General features: G+C 54.1%; 1 long non-coding RNA gene across 6 annotated transcripts in view; it reads right to left on the reverse strand.

The window, feature by feature from the left end:
* The window catches only part of LOC144314745 (uncharacterized), an 82,607-nt gene that overhangs the window by 22,575 nt on the left and 42,568 nt on the right, over positions 1-17,464 (reverse strand). For 3 of the 6 annotated variants that reach the window (XR_013380601.1, XR_013380597.1, XR_013380596.1), the window contains exon 4: positions 11,447-11,586. This is a non-coding gene — a long non-coding RNA (uncharacterized LOC144314745). Of the gene's footprint in view, positions 1-2,694; positions 2,896-5,699; positions 5,868-11,446; positions 11,587-17,464 lie in introns of all 6 variants that reach the window. The other 3 variants (XR_013380599.1, XR_013380598.1, XR_013380600.1) reach the window with 3 other exon arrangements.

Genomic DNA, 17,464 nt, shown 5'->3' on the forward strand with positions numbered 1-17,464 from the left:
GGGTATGTGATGGAATCGCAGGAGCCTAGAGGAGGGCCCAGCCCCAGCCTGGCATGGTCTGGGAGGAGGCAACACTCCTGAGTGGCAGGGAGCCAGGTGTTCTGGCAGAGGGAAGAGCTTGAACGAAGGCCTGGCACCACCTGTGCATCCATCACAGAGCGAGGAATTGCTGGGGAGGCCTTCGGGCCTGCACATGGAGCTAAGGCCTGAGGTTGGGTCCCAGCCATGAGACTAGACACTGATCTGCAAAGTGCTTCCACGTGCAAGATCTTACTTGGTCCTGGTGGCAATCCTTCCACGGAAGTAGGATAAAAAGCCCACTTATCCCTTTTTACCTTGGCCACTAGGGAACTCGAAGACTAAATTGAACCCTTGCTTGAAATACAAAGACTTCCCAGAAGCCTCTTCTCTTTCTGAACCCTCTCTGATGTCTCCTTTCTCTCTTACTTCGTTTCCCTGGAAATCTTTTGGGGAACAAGGGAGTGAAGGAGGGGGTGAAGGAGGGGCCAAATCAACTGTCACCTGGTGGTATATGTTGCTGGGGTCAGGGAAGGCTGTGTGTACGCCCAGGTACACACGTGATCATTCATATGAGCATGTGTGTGTGTGTGTGTGTGTGTGTGTGTGTGTGCGCAGGGGTCCGCATGGAACTGGGGCACACCTCTACTCACTGGCAGCATGTGCATATGTGCACGGGCACTCAGGCAGCCATGTGACTGCAGGCGTGTACAGCTGTGTGCAGAAAGGCCTCTCCAGAGCTACACGCAGCTGAGCTTGGGCTACACCATTGCATGGGCGATAGTGTCTGTGGGCCTGGTGGGGTCAAGGGACACGCACCCTGTGGCGCCCGGGGGTGCTCAGTAGGTTAAGCATTTGCCTTAGGCTCAGGTCATGATCTTGGGATCCTGCGATCAAGACCCACGTTGGGGGATCCCTGGGTGGCGCAGTGGTTTGGCGCCTGCCTTTGGCCCAGGGCGCGATCCTGGAGACCCGGGATCGAATCCCACGTCGGGCTCCCGGTGCATGGAGCCTGCTTCTCCCTCTGCCTGTGTCTCTGCCTTTCTCTCTCTCTCTGTGACTACCATAAAGAAATAAAAATTTAAAAAAAAAAAAAAAAAAAGACCCACGTTGGGCTCCCTGCTCAGTGGAGAGTCTGCTTCTCCCTCTGCCCCGCCCCCCACTCATGCACGCTCACTCTCTCTCAAATATAGATAGATAGATACATAGATAGATAGATACATAGATAGATAGATACATAGATAGATAGATAAAAACTATCTGTAAAAAGAAAGGGACACACACCCTGACCCACCCAGGCTCCCAAATCCCTCCTGCTCTATCCCACCATTCCCTCTGGTGGACCCTCATTTCACTCTTTGCCTGGCACATGGTCAACTCCAAGGGAAACAGAGAGGCCCAGAGAAACGATGTCACCTGCCCAAATCCCTCAGCAAAGCCATAATCTGGGTCTGTCGAACCCCGGTTTCGGGGTGTCCTACCCTTCACCTATAGGACTAGCCCTTCCCCGCTGTGTAACCTCTCTGAGCCCCTGATCTGTGCTGGCTTCCACGTGGACTGGAAGCCATTCAAAGAGCTTGGAGATGCGGCTTGTTAGATGCTGGGTGAATGCAAATAATGAAAATGCCCCCCTGTTCCTCCTCCAAAACAGTTTTCAGCCCCACAGCTGTGAAGAGGGTGTCTGCAACCTGGCATAGAAAAAGCCCTGGCCAAGGGGCCACAGGACCTCAGGCTGTGGTTCCCCTCCTCTGTGCCTCAGTTTCCTCATCTGCAAAATGGGAACGGGAATGCTCTCTAGGTACATGCATGATCCTTCCTGAACTTTTTGCAGATGGTGCCTCATTCCACCCTCCCCAAAACAACAGAAAGAGCTGCTACGGTGCCGCGATGAGGAACCCGAAGCTCAGAGAGGTACCATCACCAGTCCAGGCCACACAGCTGAGTGAACTCACAGCCCACTACCCTACACCACCTCTCAGAGTGGAGTCTCCTGTACACAATGGGGGCTCCCTAAGGGTCAGAGGCCCCTGGGTTCCCCACTCCCATCCAAGAACCTCAGGGAGGGAGCCACTGGCCCCATTGCGGGAGCCCCTGGGCTGGGCACCACATGGGCTGAGCCCCATTAAGGACTTGTCAGCCTTGAATGGTGCTGGGCAATTACACTGCCTAATGGGGAGAAGGTGCCAAAAACACATGTATTTACAAACCAGCCAAGCTGCAGCCCAGGATGGTTGCGAAATGCAGCCTGGCAGGCACTCCTCAGAGTGGCTCCTTCCCGGGCCAGCGCCGGAGCCCAGACTGGCACCATCTGAGCCACGGAGGCTAAGAGCTGACCAGGGTCATGGCAGGCAAGCAGGTGACACCCCGAAGGCAGTCCCACAGGGAGGGCCAGGCACAGCCGTCCCCATGCTCTCGGGCTTCCTGGGCCCCTCATCTCCCAGCTGGGAGGCTGGAGGCAGAGCTGAGTCAGAGGGACTCCTAAGGCTCCTTTTGCCTCCATCTCTTCAAATGTCAAGTCCAGCCTCCATTGTGGGGAGAGGGGGACAAGGGAAGGGTCAGGACCTGAAACATCCCCAGCCACCCCTCACTGGACCCCCCTCACCGGAACCCTCCTGCTCTGCTGCTTGTTCTAGACGGAGCAGATGACCTAACTCCCTGGGTGCTAACAGGGCCGACCTTCCAGGATGACGCTGATGGCACGATGCCCGCAGAGCCTGATGCCACCCGGATACCGGGCTCACGGAAGCCGTCACTGAATATCATCCAGTGGTGTGACCTGGTGAACCACCACCGACAGGCTGTGGCTGTGCTTTGCACCCCGGGCCCACGTCCACGGCATAGACACTCTGCAAGCTGAGTGCCCCTCTGAACACGAGGCTGGGGGAAGGGAAGGCACGTTCTGTTACACGGTGTTTCTGCCCCACAGATAGAAGCAAGCCGACTTCAGAGGACAGGTAACCATTAGACAACTAGCAAGTAATCAGCTTTGAAGTTTACTTTTTCTTGGTAATGCAATTTGTTTAATTGTAAGTGCATATAATTTAATTTTTAGTGATAGCTACGCCTAACAACCAGTGTGCAAATACCTGCACATTTAACCAGCAGCTCAAGCAAGCCAATGCAAGCCACCTCCAGCCCATCGTGGATTTTTGCTCTTCATACTGTGTCCCACCGCTCTGCCTCTGCCATGAGCCCTTCCCTCTGCTGGGAATGCCTTTCTGGCTTTCCTGTCCTCTTGGCAAGCTCCCACCGTTTCCTCAAGGATACGGTTCTCTGTGAAGACACCAGGTAAAGTTCATAGAATCTCATGACCCTGTGAGGTAGGCGTTTGTGAACCCATTTTTCAGATGAGGAAACTAAGGCTTGGCAAGGTCTGTCCATTGAATGGTGAGCATCCTGGGTGGGGATGGACCTTCCACACTGACCAAAGAGGCAGATGCCTTCCCGGCATGGTTGGAAGAACGTTCCACTTGCCCATTTGCGTTTTCCTCTCTAACGCCTTTGACTCAAGCATTGGGCCTCCATTCTTCTGGGCTAAGTGCTGGGCCCAAGAAGCTGCGGGAGGCTCCCAGGATGGATCAGGAGAGCCCTGCAGATCCTGGATGAGACTGAGAAGCCAGGGGAGCCCTGGGACCCACCGCCAAGACCTGGCAGCAGAGTGGGAGGGGAGGGCTGTGCACAGGGAGGTGCTGACCCGCCCGCCAGCCTGGGGGAGAAGCTTCTGGAGGAATGTGAGCTATGAGGAAGGAGGGGCAGGCAGGCCCAGGCAGTCAGTCACAGTATGGCCCCCTGGGGAAAGTGATGGGGGAGGGGGACCGAAGGCTGGGGAGGGGGGAACCCTGGCAGGGCCTTGGCCTTGGCAGCGGCCCTGGAAGGAAACATCCCCAGACCCATCCATCATGGGGGCTGGGAACCCTGGCTGGGCCTGAAGGGAGAGGCGCACCCAGTGGGCCCGGGGCGGCCCAGCAAGGGTAGATCTGCCCTCCTCCGTCTCTGCTGAGGTGGGAGGTGGCACCGGGTAGCCAGCCAGGTGCGGCAGACATAGTCAGACCCTGCCCAGTCACCTCCTGGCTATGTGACCTGGAACGTGGTACCTCCCAGCCTCAGCTTCCCCCTCTGTAACCCACCTCTCAGAGTCGTGGGGGAACACTCAGGTGACATTCAAAGTGTCCAGCCCATGGCAGATGATGATCATAGCCACACTAACAACCACGCCAGCCAGCCCCTCTAGACAGCTTACCTGGGCATGGCCCCATGCTGGGGACCTCACCCAGGTCCACGGCCTCCGGGGAACACTAGGAGGTCCTCCCCCAACAACTGCCCCAGACAGGCGAGAACACAGAGGCACAGAGCTCACGTGATGCTCCCATAGTCCCGCGGCCCAGCAGGGAGGCAGCAGGGAGTCTGGCCCTGACCCAGGCTCTGGAGCCCGCCCCCCACAGGCTCCCCCACAATAGAAATGTCCCATTTCTGAGTCCTCAACCCTGAGCATAGGACCCGGCAGACAGCAGGACTCAGTGACGTGGAATGAGCAGATGTACCCTCCCCAGATGTGCTCCCTGGTGCCCACATTATTAGACCCCTGCCCCAAAGATCCTCAAGACCTGGGACCAAGTCTGTTTGGGTCTCCAACCCAGCAGCCAGGCCTTCCTTTGCCAACGCAGACCTAGCCTTTTGCCCCCAAACCCAGCCACGGCATCGAGGGGCTGTGCACCCTTGGCCAGGTCTCATCCCTTCTCTGGGCCTTGGCTGTGGGTGTTGTGATAGGAACTTTAGACGGGGTGGCGGGGGGAGCTCCAGGGGGGCTGCAGTTGGAGAAAGAGCCAGAGGGGGGTGAAGGGATGTTCTTCCTGACAGGGACTCAGAACTGAGCAATGCGTCACTCCCCAACACAACCTGGCAGTTTCCATGTCATCATTACAAAACCCAGAGATGACCCACAAGTGCCCCTAGCCCCTGGGGGACAGCAGGAAGCTGGCTGAGTAAAGACAGCCCAGGAGAGGGGGAGGAAAGGACGGCAGTGAGCAGGAATGACCGTGGCCACCAGGCCCCAGCCCTCCGTGCATGAAACACTCACTGGCTCCCACATTCAGAGTCAGGCCTGGGGACCCCCTTCTAATGTCCTCCAAGCTGTCTCTCCTTTCCATTCCATACTTCCTTCTAAGGACTGGGACCCCAGGAGCTCTCAGCTGTGCTTCCTGGGGGCTTTAGGGGTCCTCACAAATGCCTTAGGGGTTGCCAGCAAAGGGCAAGGGGGTGGTCTAAGAGATAAAACACCCACTCAGCTCTTATGGGACCAAGTCCATGGTTAGCAGCTCTCTGTGTTGAAATTCAATGTACTGCTTCCCTTGGAGAAAGAAATCTGTGCCCCCAAATCTGAAAGCCACCAGGCCGGGCTCATACGAGTCTCTCCAGGCAGGGAAGAGGCCATCGTCCTGGTTAAACACCACCGGCTAATAATCAGCGCCTCCATGCCTCGAAATGCATACACATAATTTGAGTCTTTTTATTCCTCTCCACTTATTCAGGGAGCATCTATGAACCAGGCACAAGGCACATGGCCCTTTGCACATCTTGTCCCATCTCCGACTTTTGTTCTATCCTCCCGGCAGGACAGGTGCTTATTCCTCCCTATCCACTGATGAGGAAACTGAGCAGCTCAGAAAGGTGAGGTAACTCACCCAGGGTCACACAGCAGGGAAAGAGCAAAGCCGAGACCAGAACCCAGGTCTGTCCTACTCCAAACTTGTGCTCCATCTGCCAGGTGACAGCTGTGGCCTTTGGGGGCTACTTGTGCTTCCTGGACCCTCCATCGCGTTCATGTGGCATGGGCTCTCGAACTGCAGCTGCTTGGGAGGGAAAGAGCCATTCAGCCCGCCTCCACCCAGGCGACGATGATGATAGTATTGAAGGACCAGGATATGAGCCCGGGGCAAACTTTGTCTAAGCAAGTGGCTTCCGCAGGCACTGAGATAACAGAGAGGGAACCTGGTGCCAGTAGCACCCATAGCCCTGCTCAGTTCCTCAAGGCTGCCCAGCCTTTAAAGACCCAGTGGGTGTCCTCAGCCTGAACCAGGCCCCTGTCCCCATGAGCTGGCCTGGCGGGAGAGCCAGGCACAGAGCCCCCACTAGCATCAGGACAGGATAGAAGGCGCCCTAGGGTTGTCAGCAGCCAATCTGTGATTGGGGGCTGTGGTTCCTCCCACGGGCTTCCAGGAATGACAGAGGCACAGGCTACCTCTGGGAGCCTCCATGGGGCTGGAGGGCCATGAGCCCAGAATGGGAAAGCAGGGTGCTGGTGGCCACAGGGTGCTGCTCCCACTATACCTGGTCACATCAGAGCAGCTACCAGAAACACTGCCCCTTTGCAGAGAGGAAGGGACTTTGGAATGCAGGCATCTCTGGACCCCTAGGGCCTAGGATGGTAAGCAGCAGCCAAGAGGACTCAGGGGATGATGTATGAATGACAGACAGATGGACGGACAGATGGATGATAAACAGAGATGCACAGACGCATGGACAGATAGATGATCAGATGGATTTAGGTTCTGAAAAGCCAGTTACGAACACTTCTGCAGCAGAGGCTGCTAGCACCCAACCTGCGCCCTTCAGGAATTCACCATCCTGTGAGTTTCTCAACACCTGTGACGCTGCATCCCCAGCCACAGGAACTTGCTGGGTCCAGAGGGCCTGGAACAGCCTTCAGCCACACAGATGGGAATCAGGACAAGTACCCCAGTGCCTCCCCACTTGCTCCTTGGAGCTCCAAGGCATGTGCCACACTCTCCCACAGGTCCCCAGGGGGACCCGGCCCCATCTGCCCACAGCACCCATCTGCTTTTTAACATGCCCTTTGTCAGCTTGTTTCCCTTCCTCTCTCACTTCCAGATTGGCCTACCTATACTTCTGGAAGTCACCTCCCAGGCAAACTGTTTTCATCAAATTCATGACTCAGGGTCTACTTTTGGGAGACCCAATGGAACAACCATTTCTGCCACTTGCCTGTTCTAGAACTTTGGATGAGCCAAGTGATTTTCTGTGCCTCAGTTTCCTCATCTGTAAATGAGGATGATTATCTAACATTCACAGCAGACCCATAATGGTTGGCACTGGGCAGGGTCTATACCACATGACCCATGTACTGAGTGCTGAGGGCCCAGAGGGAAGAGCCACCACAATTCCTCCCTGGAGGGGACTCATCAAAGACCATGGAGATGGTGGGTCTGAGCCCAGGCCATGGGGTTGGAAGACCCAGAATCGAGCCGTGGTGCCAAATGGCCTCACTGAGTGCTCCTGGGCAAGCTACGTAACCTCTCTGTGCCTCGGTTTACCTTTCTGTCATGTAGCAGTAACACAACCCACCTCATGGGGCTCCTGTGGAAAGAAAGTAAGATCATACAAGAGGAGTAGCTAGTGCAGGGCCTGACACACAGTGCTCAACAAAGGGAAGGCAGGCCGTCGTCCCTTACGAGATGCATAAAGCAACGCAAAGTGTATCCCTAAACCCGAGGGAGACCATCAGTGCCCTAGCGTTCAGACAGGAAAGGAAGCAGGTGGCCCAAGAGTGAGGCTGAGATGAAGAAAGCCTTTCGGGCCTTGAGCTAGGCCCCCAAGAAGGCGTCACGAGCTCAGATGAAGACAGGGTGAGGCCCTTCACCATTGGCCTACCTGTCCCACCCTCCTTCCACCAGCACCCCCATCCCCCACCCATTCTCCCACCAACTTCCCAGAAGCTCACCAGGCTCCCTGGCCTTGCTCAGGCTGCCCCCTTTGCACACGCATCCTTCCCCCCAGCCAGAGCTGAAAGAAGCCCATGAATAGAGCCCTCAGTGACCCCGGAATAGCCAGAGGGCTCTGGACCAGCTGCATTGGTGCTCGCCACGAGCCTTGGTTACACACATTGTCCTGGGCCTTGTCCCCCTCAGATTCTGCTTCAGTGGGTTTGAGATGGAGCCCAGCAAGCCCAGGGAATGAACTTACTCGGACCCCTGTACACCCTCTATTACACATGGGAAAACTTCAGCCTAAAGAGCTGATGCATAGTGTTCAAGGGGACACAGCAAAGCACTCAGACTAGGGTTCCTAATTCCTAGGCCACCAAGCTTCCCCTGCCCTCGTGGACAACCCCTGCCCAGTGGGGCATCAGCATGGTGCCCTGGGGTCCTGCTTCAGGAGGCACATGCACCAGCCCCCTGCCCCCCCCCCCATCCAGTCTAGGAGGATGCAGAGCTCTGTGAGAGGCCACCAGGTGTGCAGCCCCAAGACGCCTCCCAGAGGCTCTGCCAGCGTTTGGCAGGTGGCAGGGCCGGGCTGCGGGGGCGGAGAGGGCCTGCCTCGAGTATTTAAATATTTACTTTCTTACAGAATGGCATTCTTTGGAATATTAGCCAATTTGTATAGAATTAGTCAGTGCCTACCCCCCACTCCCCACCACAGGAAGATTCCAGCGGGGAGGAGCGTACCTGCATGTGGATGCCCCGGCAAGCCCTAGCACACGGTCCCCACCTGCCTGGAACAAGGAGAGGAGGGAGGCGGCAGTTAGGCAGGCGGAGACCCAGATGCACCTTGGGCAGCCTGCGCCCTACACAAATCAGGAGTTGCAGCCACCAGAAACCTTCTCCAGAGCAGCAGGGTGAGGCCGCCACCTTTTCCTTCATGTATGTGCACACACGTCCTGGCCAAACAAACTCAGGACCAGCCCTCGGGCTAGTGTCCCAATGGGCCAGCCCAGGGGCCACAGGTGAAGAACACAGGAAAAGCCAAATTCTCTTCCTGATTTCCAGAAGTCCCAGAGTTTATACTAGGGCTACATCCAAATCCCAACACGACCTTTTTAAACTTGCTGTGTGACCTTGGACAAGATACTTCACCTCTCTGGACCTCACCTTCCCCCTTATAAAACAGAAAGACTAGAAGTGTCTACCTGCAGTCATGGAAACGAACGTGTTTTTGGACACCATAGAGTGGCATGCCCATGCTGGCAGTCAAGGCGGTACTACCTGGGGCTCGGCCAGCGAGCCATGTTCCCTCTGTCGACTATAATGCATTGGTGTTGGTTCAACCACCAAGCGCTTGGGGAGCACTTGTTGGGTGACTTTGAGCAAATTATTCCTGCTTTCTGGGCCTCAGGATCTTCTTATAAAATGGGCAGGTTAGAGCCTCTGACATTCCTCCTCTGTAGAGAAAACACCGTGTTTTGCCTCTGACAATCATTCTTGCAAAATTCTCTTACTACGAAGAGAAAAGATGATGAGAAAGGAATTCTTGAGAGGACAATCTTAAGCAAAAGGAATGCACATCTAAGAGTGCAATTTCAGGCGCCAAGAATTTCAGGGTAGCGTGTGACTAACGGGGAAATCCAAGGCCAGCAAGGATCTCATCCTGCATGCTCATCCTCCAGCCCAGGAGCCAACACCACCGGCTGGGGTAGACTACCACTTGAAAGCTGCAGGGCCGTGGCCAAATTATCAAACCTCTACCCCCTGGTCTCCTGGTCTGTAAGGAGACGGTAGGTAATACTACTGATTTCATGTGGGTGATTTAAGCGTTAGGGGAGATTACCTGATACTCAAACTGAGCAGGATCACCCCACACACACCAGGTTTTCTCCTTCACTCCTCCTTAATTAACAACCCTTTCATGTCCATTCACTCACTCAGCACATATTACTGAGAACCCACAGTGCATTGGGCATTTTTCTGGAAACAGGAATTGCCAGGAGTGCAGAAGATGATGCCTCTGCTCTCAGGGGTCTCACATCCCAGTGGGAGGAGATAGAACAAGGAAAAGCAACAAATGAGATCAAGACACAGGGTGATGTGACAATGTGACTATGGGGCCTCTGGGAAGGTCTCTTGGGGGAGGTGACATGTGAGCCGAGGCCTGAGTAATAAGCAAGAACAGCCATGTAAGGATCAGGGGAGAAACATTCCAAGCAAAGGGAAAGCCTGTGCAAAGGCCCTGAGGCAGGGATCTACTTGGTGAGTTTTAGGCCCAGGTGGCTGGAGCCTATCAATGGGTAATGAGGTTAAATAGGAAGCTCACATGGGACCTTGGAGGCCATGGCCCCCAGGCAGGTCTCTATCCTCTCCAGCATCCCTTCACCCATTTCTTTGATGGAACACCAAGGCCCAGGACTCAGTGGGTGGAGACCATGTTTCCTTCGAGGAAGCAGTTCAATCACTATGGCTTCTCATGTAGTCGTTTTAACTTTTCTTGAACTTGTGAATGCCTTCAAGTCTTTTTTTCCTCCAAGGGTGAGGAGCACTATCTGGGGAGGGGTGAGATCCTGAGGAGTTCCCTCCTAGGAGCGGGGAGGCTGTGGGCAGGAATGTGGGCCCCTCTGGGAGCCTTTCAGGCCAAAGTCAGATCTTGAAAAGGCTCAGCCCCACGGGTGGGGATTAGACAGGCTGCAGGGAAGGCCTGGGATTATGGCAAATCCCTCAGGCACAAAGCCAAGCAGGGCTCCCCCTGCCCTCACTGGTGCCCTGGGAAGCCCCCTCAGCTGACCCCAACCCCGACTGGGGGCTGAGCCTTTGTCCCTTCCTGTCCATCAGCATGGGGGACTGTGGAGGTTAGATCTGAGGCCAGAGCCCTGGGGAATGGGAGGTCCCAACAGAGCCCCCCCACTCCCACACCCCCCCAACCCCACATCCCAAATGCTGGCCTTCCCTGCTCTGGCCTGCTGGGAGGTTCCAGGCCTGCAGCCTCCCCTCATTACACACCCTCCAGCTAGATGTGATTCCGGATGTGCCTGGTTCACCCTGCACCCTGCACATGTCCCATTCCAAACTGGTGGCTTTTTTTTTTTTTTTTTAACTTTTTACTGGGGTCTAACATACAGAGACATGTACAAGCCATAAAAGCACAGCTTGGTCAGATTTCAAAAACTCCTCCATGTAAGCAGCACCCAGATGGAGAAATCGAAGCAGCCCCAAGAAACCCAATCTTCAGATCCCCTCCGGGTCACTGCACCACCCCTGCCCAACAGTATCCTTTATCATGACTTCTTTCACTGTAGATTAGTTTTGCCTGTTTTTGTACCTTGTTTGAATAAGGTCACACAGCACGGGTTCTCTTTGGTCTAGGCTTCTGTCACTCAGTGTGTCTGTGAAAGTCACCCACCTTGTTGCCCGTGGCGATGGCCCACTCCTTCGCATTACCGTATAGTATTCCATCGTGCCAAAACACTGTCATCTGCTGCTGACGAGCGTTGGAGCAGCTTCCACCAAAATAAGTGTATAAGTGTATTAGCTACCTGTTGCCGTATAACGAATTAGCCCCCAACTTAGCAGCTCGAAGTAACAGTAAACATCCATCATCTCACAGTTTCTATGGGTCGGGAATTCAAAAACAGTTTAGCAGAGTGATTCTGGCTGAGTGTCCTTTACTAGGTATCAATCTAGACATCATGCGGGGCTGCACTCACCCGAAGGCTCAACCAGTGCCAGAAACTCTGCTTCCAAAGTGGCATGCTGCCCTGGCTGTTGGCGGGGGGCCTCAGTCCCCACACGACGGCTTGAGTATCCTCACGGCATGGCAGCTGGCTTCCTCCAGTGCGAGCGAGTGCTGTGGAAGAGGGCAAGGAGGTGGCCGTGATGCCCATGCTCAAGGAAAGCAGAATTAAACACTTCTCTAAGGAAGAAATACCAAAAAACTTATGGGCATATCTAAAAGTCACCATAACAAGTGACAGCTCCTTTCTGCACTGAGTCCAACCTTCCCCTTCCAGGAAAAGGAAGCCAACACCCTCCCCTCCCTATTCCCTGTCCGCCTCCCCCTGCTCAGTCAGCACCCAAGAGACACAGCCAGAACTGAGTTCTGGTGTCGGCTTGGCCAAGAGCCTCTCTGAGCCCCAACTTCCTCCCGCGAAAAACAAAGAGAACAGCAGTGCCCACTCCAGGGCCATTGGAGGATTGAGTTCCCTCTGGAGAAGGCCCATGCCTCTGAATTCCATTCCCTCGTGCCCCTTGTTTTCTAATTCTTGGTGTGAAACTGAGCCAAAGGCTTTCAGAAGGTTCTAAATAAGCCAGGCAAATCTTACAGAAACCTCATCATCTCTCCTCCCTCCCTAGGGGCAGGGGTGTAGACTAGGATGCTCACTGACTCCGCCCATTATTGTGCTCCTGGTTCCCTCATCTGTTCTGGGACCCCAGGTACGTGGGACCCATGCTCCCCTTGGGACTCTGCTCGTGCCCAGGTGCCAGCCTGGCCATCCTCTACTCAGTTCCTCTCCTCGACACCATGCCGGGCACCTGCAGATGCCACTGATGCTCAGCAGAATCATCCTCCCAGGGCTAACCTATTGACAGAGAAGTCGGATGCAAACAATTCAGTTATTACTTTATACTGTGAGAATCTCTCCCTTAGTCATGACAGCTTAAGCCTGGACACTTGGCTTGCCAAGGAGGGGTGGGGAGCACCCAATGCCAGGCTCTAGAGGGCAGGGGTGAAGCCAAGGGAGGCGAGCCTGGCACCGAGAAGAACCCTGGTGGCTGGAATTTAGACAGTGAGAGTCATCAATCGTAGTGCCACCTGGGGCTGGAAGGGTGGCACGGCCCAGGCCAACGGGGTGTCAGTTCAGGTGCTTGGGCTCTATCCTGGGAGCAGTGGCGGCGGCTGCTGAGTTTCAAGCCAAGAAATAACATGATCCATTTTGCACTTTTAAGTATGTGAGGAACACATTCTTCAGTGTGTTCCTGATTGCTCTGAGTCCTGGTCATTCCCGCCCAGCCAGGGAGCCGTGTGATCCAAAAGAATCTGTTGCTTGACCATTTCCTGGCTGTGTGACCTCAGGCAGGTTGCTTACTCGCTCTGTTCCTCAGTTTCCCCATCAGATAAGAGCAACCCTCCAGGGTTTCAGGGTGACAGATGAGGGAAGGACATGGAGCACCTGCTTCAGTGCTCAGCATCATGGATGATGTCTTGGCAGCAGCCCTACCCCCACTGTCTCCCCTAGCCCCCCCTCCTCCAAGGCTCCAGGGCATCATAATGGGCTACTCTTCCCTCACCTTGCCAATGCCTTGAGCAAGGTGGCTCCTTCACCCTTCCTGTACCCCTCACCCTATTGATCTTCCTATGTCACCCAACTCTCCAAGACTGGCAGTGATAAGACACAATGTAAATTTCAACCGGTTGACTCCAAGTACATCTGCCAATCAGTGGAGGGAGGCAGTTACTGTAAATAGAGTCTTCATCCTGGCCACACTCTGGCTACTGACTATTGTTACTGTTTTTTAGGGGCCCTGGGTGCTGCTGGGCATCACACAGGCACTTTCTATGTTTTTTCCTACATATGATCACCTTTATCCTCACGACAACCTAGAGATTGAGACTGGGATATTATCTGACCCTACCTTTCAGGTAAAGAAACAGAGCTCAGGGGGACAAACCTGAAACAAAGTTCACATAATGAGACTCAAGCCCAGGTTCATTTGCTTTAAAGCATCTCTCTCTCTCTCTCTCTCTCTCTCTCTATCTCTATCTCTATCTCTCTCTCACACACACACACACACAAACACGCATACACACACGCACACACGCACACAGGCGCACGCACACATTCCTTCACACAGCCACGTGTATGTTGCTGCCTCCACTGCTTCAGGACATCGCGATTTTATCAAATGCTTACTATATGCCTGATTTCATTTAAGCCTCATCACAACCCTGTAAGGAAGACACTCTGTGTCACTGCCATTTTGCAGATGGAGAAAGTAAGTCCCCAAGGGGTGGAGTCATGTGCCCAAGTGTTTGCAACCACAAATCCAGTGTTTGCACCAGGTCCTTCTGACTGTGCTGGGAGACCACTTATGGAGATGGACTCGCTTGGCCGATGCCAGGCTGCCAGGAGCCTTGGCACACCGCCACAGCTATGCCACCTGGAACTCAAAGTCCACGAGTGGGGTCCATCAGGACCTCTTCTCCAAGCCTTGCGGTGACTTAGCTGGGATCCACCAGGCCCCAGAAATGGCTGACCCAGTCTTACCCTACCTGGCCTGTGGGGCTCGCTCTCACTGCCCATGAGGCCCTCCACTCACAGGTTCCCGGGCCCCAGGCTCTTCTTTTCTTCTTTCACTCCGAGCCAAGCAGGTTAAAAACACGCCAAAAATGAGCCCCCTCTCGCTTTAGTGCACTCACATAATGTGTGGCAAAGAAGGCTGCATTAATCGCTCGGGACCCACATTTTTCAGTGACATTAATCTCTAGCCGGAAAAGCCTCTCTGGACGGTTCTTTTCAGACTGAAGGCACTTAACGTTGGCCAGGGGAGCACAAGGGGCCCGCCTGGAATTCCTCTCTAACTCCCAAACACCACACCCACCAACCCAGCCTGGCCAGCTTCCCTGCTTACGGCGGGGTGGGTGAGATGCCTGCAGGGGATGTGGGGGGACAGAGGGAGGGCAGGGTGGCGAGTGAGCCGTGGGTGTGCCGCGGTGTCTATGCACGAAGGTGAGAAAGGCTGAGTTTCAGCTGTGCTTGTTCTGTGAGCAGGGCATCTGCATTCACAGCCCTGCATCTGCTCACTCAGAGAAGTTATCAGTGTATGTGTGCACCTGGACACACACATGAGGGACTGAGACACCTGGATGTAAACATGTGTGTGATGTGTGTGTGTGTGTGTATGTGCATGAGCGCCAGTCAAGGGCGAGCACGGCTGTGTATATACCCATTAAAGAATGTATGTAGGAAAAACACAACTATGTACACGAGCCAAACTGTGTGTGACATTCTTCAGGTCTATGTGTGACTTCTGTGTGTACACGTCATTGTGAGCAAGGTGTGTGCAAGAGTGTGTTTGCACTGGAGCGCGCCAGTGAATGTGAGCTGGCGAGGGTACGTGTGACTCTGAGTGTGCACCAATGTAGGGGAGGTAGTGGTCCAGTCTGGGGTGAGTCAGCAAGACTTGGTGCCCCTCATGGAGGCACACAATACATTTTGACACACATTGCTTGAGCCCTAACTCCACGCTGGCCGTTGCGTCAGGCAGTAGGGGGACAGTGATGAGATCAGTGGAGATAGTGTGGGGTCCTGGAGCCCAGTGGGACTTGATCCCAGAGCTGATTGCACATCTCTTCCAGCTCCACATTCAGCAACTTCATGCTAGTAGCTTGAAATTCATACTGGGGAAGAATTTACACCATGGAAATAAGAATTTATACCATGGAAATGGGCAAACGCCAAAGCAGGCCTTTCTTGACCCAGAGAGCCTGTTGTTAAACATTTATAGCACACTGCTAAATAAAATACTGTGCATCCTCAATCTAACAGGAACCCATGTGTGCTGGTGTTCTTGTACGTGAGTGAGCACGTTTGTGCATGTGTCTCTAGGCACCATAAAGTAGCTCTGGAGCTGTGCAGGACCAGCACACAAAATTAGCAAATATTTAGAGAAGTGGGAGAAAGAGGAGGATCCAGGAAGCTTGAAGGACACCAGTTTTCAATGCTCCAGTGGGTCGATCTCTTTGTAGCCCATGGTCTACTTGTGAAATTCCCCCAAAATGAAAACAACCACCAAGGAAAACAATTTCAATTCATAAACATGAAAACTGCCATGATCCTCTCTCAACACTGGAATTGTCAAACCAAACTGACAGGGTCACTAGGCTGTAAATGATGAGTCTGGGTTCTGAGTCCCACTGCTCTGGCTCCAGAGAGCAAGCTCATTGCCATACCAACCACAAGTGAGTAAAGAAGACAGAAGGCATTGCCAGAGAAGTAGGAGGGAAATGGGAGTGTCCTGGGTCACCCAAGCCCAGAGGAGAAGGAGTTTTGAGAAGCAAATGACGTGCGAGCCCTTTCCCCCTTTTCACACAGGAGGACCCAAAGACTCTGGGAAGTCGGTGTCATACAGCTAGTCCAGGTTCAAACCCAAGGAGGTCTCAGGCCAGAATGCCCAGAAGAGGGCTGGGGCAAGAAAGAGGACTCCAGACTCTCCTTAGCTTCCCCAAACCCCAGACCACAGGCCCAAATTCTCTGCTCTCCTCTGAGCTTGGTTACCAGCCCAGCTGTCCAATCACACTGACCATGACCCATAGCCAGGCAGGACCGAAGCTCAGGGGGCCCCTTTGGGAACATCAGCCCTAGCCAGCTCCCAGGGAGCCAAGCAGCAAGGGAGCCAGGTGGCCCTGGGGGAGGCCACTGACACCCCCATTCCCTGGCATCCCCCACTCCTCTCGGCCATCATTGATCTCCCTGGCAGGATGACATCAAGGGATGTTTTTAATAAGAGGGCAGGAGGCCTTGGGAGCTGACCGGGCCGAGGCAGTGCCGAGCAATTAATCACCCGGTTGAGAAGCCACAGCCATGGGTAACTGGATCCCCGGAGAGCGGTTAGGCACCCCGCCTTTCATCTCTGCCCATGGCCACTCTGCGTGGGCTCTCTGTGCATCTTCATTAACTCTGGGCCCCAGGGAACCAGGCAGGCGTGGGGGGGTCTATGCATCTATCTATGTGTGGACTCCTCTGAGTGTGCACGAATGCACTGATGCACACAGGTATGCGTGCACAGGTGTGTGTCCCTGCACGTGTGGGCATGCTTCCCTGTCCACCCACGTAAGACACACCAGGGCACTGGCTTCAGAATCAGACAGATCTGACTTTAAGTTTAGTGCCCACCTCTTTCTAGCTGGATCACCCTGAGCAAGTTACTTGTCCTTTATGAGCCTCCATTTTTTTCATCTGTAAACTGAGGATCCTAATAATGATAGTAACTGCCACATATGCTTGTAGGGATCAAGTAATAGTATTCATATAGAAATGTCTGGAACTTAGCACATGTTTAATAACCATGCGCTCTTATCCCTATTACACAGATGGGTGTCCACATCTGAGTGGTAGGCAGGATCCTAAGAACGATCCCCAGTAACCCTTGTATAGTCCACCCCCCTGAGTGGGGATAGAACCTGCAGATACAGTGAAATATCACGCCCATGATTATGTTCCATCATATGGCAAAAGGGAGATGATCTGAGTAGCCGAATCTAATCACATGAGCCCTTTATTTTATTTTTTTAAGAATTTATTTATTTATTCAAGAGAGACACAGAGTAAGAGAGAGAGACAGAGAGACAAAGAGACAGAGACACAGGCAGCGGGAGAAGCAGGCTCCATGCAGGGAGCCCGACATGGGACTCCATCCCAGATCTCCAGGATCGTGCCCTGGGCCAAAGGCAGACGCCCAACTGCTGAGCCACCCAGGCATCCCTCACGTGAGCCCTTTAAAAGCTGAGTTTGCTCCAGCTGCTAGGCAGAAGTCAGGGCGATTTGAGTCATAAGAGGGATTGGCACAGGGAGCGCACTTCTCTGGGGCTGAGTTGGAAGGGGCCCCCCGTGAGTGACCCCTAGGAGCTAAGAGTGACCCCAGTCCATAGCCAGCAAGAAGATGGGGGTCTCGGTCATACAGTTGCAAGAATTCTTGCAAAAATTGAATTCAGGGGATCCCTGGGT

Source organism: Canis aureus, chromosome 5, assembly GCF_053574225.1.
Source record: "Canis aureus isolate CA01 chromosome 5, VMU_Caureus_v.1.0, whole genome shotgun sequence".
Lineage (NCBI taxonomy): Eukaryota > Metazoa > Chordata > Mammalia > Carnivora > Canidae > Canis > Canis aureus.